Here is a 7,066-nt window from a genome sequence, read left to right as displayed (position 1 = left end):
CCTCGGAAGGAAGGTTGGGCAATCCTACTTCCGTAGTGATACTGCCTCGGAAACCCAAGGAGGGGTCGCTATGAGTCGGGGCTGACTCTACGGCACATAACAACAACAACAACAACAGTTCCAATAAAATATTTTCAACTATAAATTTTAATGGGAGATAATTCATCACTTTTATAATGCAAAAAATATAGAAAGTAAATATATATTCTTATTTAAGAATATCAATTTTATGGCCTATTGAAAATATTTTTATCCATTTTGCTTAATAGTACATCTTCAAAATGTGTAGGTACTCTGAAATGATTTAAAAGTATGTGTTAAAGACATACATATGTACTTTGATTTTGATATTATTCATTGTTAGATTCTACAAATGTTAGTAAATATAGTAATATAGAAAATGTATTTTAGAGACAACAAAATTTACAGAACATCTACCAATTCTCCTATTTTACAGATGAAGAAACTGAGAGGTTAAATGAATTATTCTGTATCACAATGTTAGTAGGTAGAAGAGTTATAAAGAAATTATCAGTTCAAGATTCTTTTTTTTTCTGTAAATTTTCATTTTTAAATAATTTTGACTTGTGGAATAAATGAAAAGATAGTAGGAGTTCTCTTAAACCATTCACCTAACATCCCCTAATGTTAACATTTTATATAACTATGGCTGAATTATCACAATGTTCCTTTTACTGAACTATAAAGTCTTAATTTCAGATTTACTGTCCTTGAAGTAAGTGAAAAAAGAGTGTATTTCATAATATTCAGGAAAAAAATTCTGGAAAAAATTAGTGATCTCTTAGAAACCAAGAACATATACATCAATGTCAAAGAATTTTGAATTCTTTCTAATATTAATATATCTCTTTATCTACTAAGATGACATATTTGCAAATAGAATACATACTGAGATTTAGGAACTTTTGAAATAATATTAATAATGTTTTTATGTCTCTCTATATAAATTAGGGAGCCCTAGTGAAGTCATGGGAGCTCTGGTGGCATAGTGCCTAAGGCCTTTGACTGTTAACCAGAAGGCTGGTGGTTCAAACCCACTAGCCACTCTTCGGAAGGAAGATTGGGCAATCTACTTCGTAGTGATATCACCTTGGAAACCCAAGGAGGGGATGCTGTGAGTCAGACCTGACTCAATGGTAGCAAGTTTGGTTTTTTGGTTTGGTGGAGTCGTGGTTAAAGCAATCAGGTGCTAACTAAAAAGTCTATGGTTGGAACCCACCAACCTCCCCACAAAACAAAGATGAGGCAGTCGGCTTCTGTAAAGATTTTATAGCCTTGGAACCCTATGGGGTAATTCTAATCCATGCTATAGAGTCTCCATGAGTTGGAAGTGACTCCTTGGTAGTGGGTTTGGGTAGTTTTTTTTGGATAATATATAAATTAATGTGCATTTTTATAGACTGTTCCAAAACATGAATATGTGAATTTATATTATTAAATAACAAGCTTAAATTCTGTTTAAATTTTTGAGAATCTAAAGTCCAGTAAATTGTTTTCATAATAAGTGCAATCTAAGAAAAAATATTTGTAATCCGTATGTCTATTTGTATAACATATTATATAGAGCCACACCTGAAATGTGAAATTAGGTGATACATTCTTTTGGTGTATATTTGCCACTATTTTCTTTGTATTGCATTGAATGAAAAATAAATGAGAATATGTGCATTGATTCTTCATGCCTTGCAAAATAAAAGACAGTCACCATTTCTCAAAAGCATTGAAAGAATAAATTAATCAGCCTTTTTAATTATCACTGTTTGGTTACAATATTTGGATTGTGAAAATTATAAAGCCTTATTTAAAAAAAAAAAAAAAGTGATCCAGGCTTTCCAAATGCTTTTATAATCGTTGTCAATTTGATCTTCACCACAATACCTTTCAGTAACAGATAGGCTTCAGTGGTAGATTCTAGACTTCCATTCAGGAGACCTGGGTTTCAATACTGATTCCTGTGCTATATTATGCATGCATAGCCACCACCCGTGTTTCAGTGGAGGCTTGCCTGTTTTTAGGATGCTGAATGGGTTTTAATGGACCTTCCAGACTAAAACTGACTAGGAAGAAAAGGCATAGCAATCTATTTCTGGAAAAATCAAACAATATAAGGGTGGAGCTGACTTCAGTCACCAGAAAAAGCTTTCAGGAAAAAATGCAACTCTTGCATTTGGAAGACTGGTAGGCAGGCATTGAGTTAATGCTCTCTGGATATTGGCGCAGTGATTAATGTGCTCGGTGGCTAATCAAAATATTGGCGGTTCCAAATCATTGGTCCTTCCATGGGAGAAAGTTGTGGCAGTTGGCTTCGGTAAAGATTACAGCTTTGGAAACCCTGTGGAGCAGTTCAGGCTATGGTTGACATTAAAACTAAAACCAAACTCACTACCATCAAGACTATTCTGACTCATAGTGACCCTTTTGGGTTTCTAAGGCTGTAAACCTTTACAGAAGTAGATTGCCCAGTCTTCCCTCCATGGAGTGGCTGGTGGGTTTGAACCACCAGTCTTCTGGTTAGCAGTCAGATGTCATAGGCACTGTGCCACCAGAGTTCCCTAGGATTGACATTAGTAGGAATCATCTCAACAATAACAGCTTTGAAACTCCAACCTTTTGGTCAACAGCCCAGTGTGTTAACTATATGCACCACGCAGGGACTCCTCCACAACAGGCTAGATATTTTGATTTGGAGATAGACTTTGGCAGTCCCTGCACAGTGAAAACAGTCAAGTGCTTGTTACTGAAAGGCTGGAAGTTCAAACCCATTCAGAGACACCTCAAAGAAAGGCTTGGTGATCTGCTTCCAAACAGTCATAGCCAGGAAAGCACAGTTTTGCTCTGCAACACACAGGATCACCATGAGTTAGAATTAATTCAGTGGCAACTGGTTTTTTGAGATGGAGCTCAACAAATGACTCAAAACAAATGATCTAAAAAAATCCTTCAGCTTTTTCAACTTTACAGTGGGATAATTACGAATTTAAAACAGTTCTCAGAAAATTCCAGTGAGATTAAACTCTGCTCACTCTCAGTGATAACTTGCTTGGCAGTTCACCCTTAATGCCTTCCTTTCCTTCCCTATCTCATGTTCCCATGTCCCTACTATGTTTCTGGGATCATCCAAAATGAACTGCTTGCACTTGAATCTGCTGTAAACAAACTCAAAATATCTTCCCCAAGAATAGTCTGAAGAGACACTCTAGTAGAGAAAGTATTTATATTCTTTAACATAACATTTTTGGTTGTAGGAAAGAGAAATGGGGGGACAAATAAATGGTTTTAGGAATATCTGCGGATATCAAGTATCTATGTTGTTGTTGTTATGTGCCGTTGAGTCAAACCCGACTCATAGCGACCCCTCCTTGGGTTTCCGAGGCAGTATCACTACGGAAGTAGCATTGCCCAACCTTCCTTCCGAGGAGTGGCTGGTGGGTTTGAACTGCCAGCCGTCTGGTTAGCAGGCAAGTGTCTTAGCCACTATGCTACCAGAGCTCCCTCAAGTATCTATGCATTCTCTTAAAAGCCAATCATTATTACTGAAAAGAGATTACTTTTTGTGCATGATATTTAGTCTAAAATTTAGGAAGGAAAAGAATTCCCAATCAAAGTTAATAAAGACTGAGGATTTTGTTTTTCATATTATTTTCTATCATAGTTGCTTATGATTCATAACTCATCAAACTAATTAGAAATGAAAAGCACACACATTCTATTACATCTTAAGGTGTTAGAACAGTTTATAAAATTAGCAGTCTCCACTGCCTGGTTAATTAAAAAATAAAATTTTATTTCTTTTCAGAGAATCAAAAGATCAAATGCTTCTATTATTATTTTTTCACAAAGTTTATTCAGTGTATTTGTAGCATAAAATGTATATCATGCATGTTAATAATCTGGCAGCTCCTAAAATTTCAAAAAATGTCTTCAGTTTTATTACCTGGTTAAAAAAAAAGCAGAAAATAATGGGTAAACTATTTTGTGTATATGTAATCCAAATAGTAGAGTTATATCCAGTAAGAATAACAGAGAAATATAATTCAAACAAAATATACCAGGGAAGAGATTCTTAATTATAATGTAACTGATCAGACAAGTTTATAGAGGATTGATCCTTAGATGTTCCATCAGATCTCGATTCTCTGGAATTCCTGCCATATCATAGCTAGCTTACTAATAAGCATACTATTCACATTAAAATTCATTTCTTCTTCTTCTGTGCCTCATGGAATGGGAAGGGTATTTAAAGTCTGAAGAAGGAAACAAGAGTATGGCCAAAGAATATCATAAGAATACCTTGTACTGACTCCACATAGGTAAGATTCCGTCTGTAGGGCAATTTAATTCAGGTTTATTTTCAATGTAGCTTACATATGGCAATGACAAAAATATTTTTAGAGTTGTTTTAGAAATATTTTATTTTCAGAAATATGTTATACTCAGATTTTCCAATTCTAAAACAGTCTTCCCTCACTTCAAAGCTACATTCTATAGTATATTCTGTTCATACTTTAATGAAATGTAACTTTAAATTCTCTATGTCTTCTTTTACTGTACTGAAACAATTTAGTGCCAAATCCCACCTCTTTTCTCATTTCATTTCATACATTTTAAAGTATATTTTGTATATTTCACAGGAAACTTCAGTGTCAGGCATCTGCCTCTTTCTATCTTCACTGCCACATACTAAGTCCAAACTGTTTATTTTTCATTTTTTTTAATTTACCACAGCTCCCCTTTTACCAAGCCTGATATGTTGTTGTCATTAGGTGCCATGGAGTTGATTTTGACTTATAGCACCACCAAAACCCAAAACCAAACTCACTGCTGCTGTCAAGTTGATCTTGACTCATAGCAACCATATAGGAAAGGGCAGAATTGTTCAAAGGTATCCAAGGCTGTAAATATTTACTGAAGCAGACTGCTGCATCTTTAGAGTGAATGGTAGATTCGAACTGCTGACCTTTCTCTTAGCAGCCAAGTGCTAATTCTGAGTATATCCTCTTTATTTTGGCCATGAAGGCTGTATGATACCTTCCTATACATTATACATCAGACCACATTTCTGGGCTTTGGTTCATAACTGCCCAATCTTCCTTCTGAGGAGTGGCTAGTGGAGTGGCTAGTGGGTTTCAACCACCAGCCTTCTGATTAGCAGTCAAATGTCTTAGGCACTATGCTACCAGAGCTCCCAGGCTGTACCAATATGCATTAATTTGTCTGATCCCCCTCATATACCTACTGTTTGTTTTATGCCTCTCAGTACATTTCCTTTCAGTTAAGAAAGTGGTTTTCCATACTCCAAATAAATCTTTATTCCCAAACTAGATGTTATTCTCGTTTGTTTAGGGGACTATCATCTTTCATTCCTTAAAAAATACCAGACATTACAATGTCTCCTGGATGCTCTTTCCATAAAGGATTATATGAAGAGGGTTAGTATTCTTAGCATATCAGGAATTTAATTTTACTCTCTTTGGTTATTACTTCTGATAACTTTCTTTGTTAGAAAACCATAGAATTATAGTGACATCTCTTTCTTAGGTTAGCTTAGTAGTAAAGTTATCCTTCAGACTGAAGTGCTTTAGTGGAAATTATAGAGGAGTACCCTTGTTTTTGAAATCCAGTTGATACATTTATACCATTTCACAGCTCACACTACACTGCTACACATATTAGCTCATTTGACTCATAAGAACTTTGAGAGGTAGAGTTGCAGTTTCTGTCTTAAGTGGGAGTGAACCCAAGTGCCAGTGTGCTGCAGTATTCAAGACAAGCTTTGGAGTTAGGAAAACCTGTGTTTGAATTACTACTACAATGCTTATAATTGTGACTTTGGGTAAGTTTCTGGTATCTCTAAGCCACAACTGTTCCTTAAAATGGTGACAGTAATTGATAGGTTCTGCACGTAAAGAACATAGTATTTAATATGGATTGTTTAGCATATGGTGAATACTTACTAAATGGCAACATATTAAGAGATTTACCCAAGGCATACATTTTAGACTATGCCTGCAATAAATAACATGAACCCAAGACTTCAGATTCCAGAGTTCAGGCTTTTCCAGTAGCCCTGCTTCTAGCACACTGAATTCATTAAACTACTAACTTGATGGATGACCTTGAGCAAAATACTTCACCCAGTCAGTTTACTCATCTGTAAAATGAGGAACTTGATTTCGATATTATCTAAGGTCCCTTCAGAGTCTATTCCAGTTACATTAAGACTAGGCTTTTTCTGTACTGTTGTAGGACTGAGATACAGGTTCACGATATATTCAACATCTGTATTATCATAATCTATGCACTTTGCAATTAATTTTACTCCTTTATCTGTATTTCGTTCAACATTTAATTTGTGTACCCACAGCCACTGCCTGTTCTTAGTCTGCCTACCAGCGCCTTGTGAAGGGGAGAACCACACTTAGCAAAATAGCTTTATTTATTTATATCCTGGCTTGTACCAGAAAGGATCTAAGGCGGCGAGTGACACTATAAGTCTCCTAACGGTGTCACACAGTGTCATTAATAAATACTCTTTTGATGAAATCAGCCCGCAGAAAATCTTTGATGAATGAGATGCTAACTAATGCCTTTTTTACCTAAGTCTTAAAAATAAAAACTAATGCGCCTAGCTGTAAGTCCTGGAAGCATGTAGTTATGATTCTTCCCCTAGCCTTGACGCTGTCCCACCCGTTGCCACCGGTCACTCTAATGCCCTTCTCAGGGTGGCCAAAATTGTCGCCGCTCCAGTCCTAGCTGGACCAAGATCCCACCCCGCCCCTTCACGCTCTCTCATCACCCAAGTTACTTGATTGGGAAGGGGCCTGAAGAGCCTTTCTCACATTTCCATTTTATTGGCTGGCATCGCTGTCAGTAATCTCTCCTTCCCGCCTTCTAGTCTAGCGTGTTTCTTGGACCCCTTAGTTTCTGCGACAAGCCGTTTACGTTTGCCTGAGCCGTGTTGCCGGGGACCGGTGACCTTTCACCCCACCCTTCCCTTTGATGCACCCTGGCCCCCGCCCCCGCCCCCGGCGCGGGGGCTCCAGAG

The sequence above is a fragment of the Orycteropus afer genome, unplaced genomic scaffold (genome assembly GCF_000298275.1).
Source record: "Orycteropus afer afer isolate SDZICR_OR568_19922 unplaced genomic scaffold, OryAfe1.0 scaffold00243, whole genome shotgun sequence".
Lineage (NCBI taxonomy): Eukaryota > Metazoa > Chordata > Mammalia > Tubulidentata > Orycteropodidae > Orycteropus > Orycteropus afer.
The sequence above is the reverse complement of the archived record's forward strand: the minus strand, read 5'-3'. Positions refer to the sequence as shown.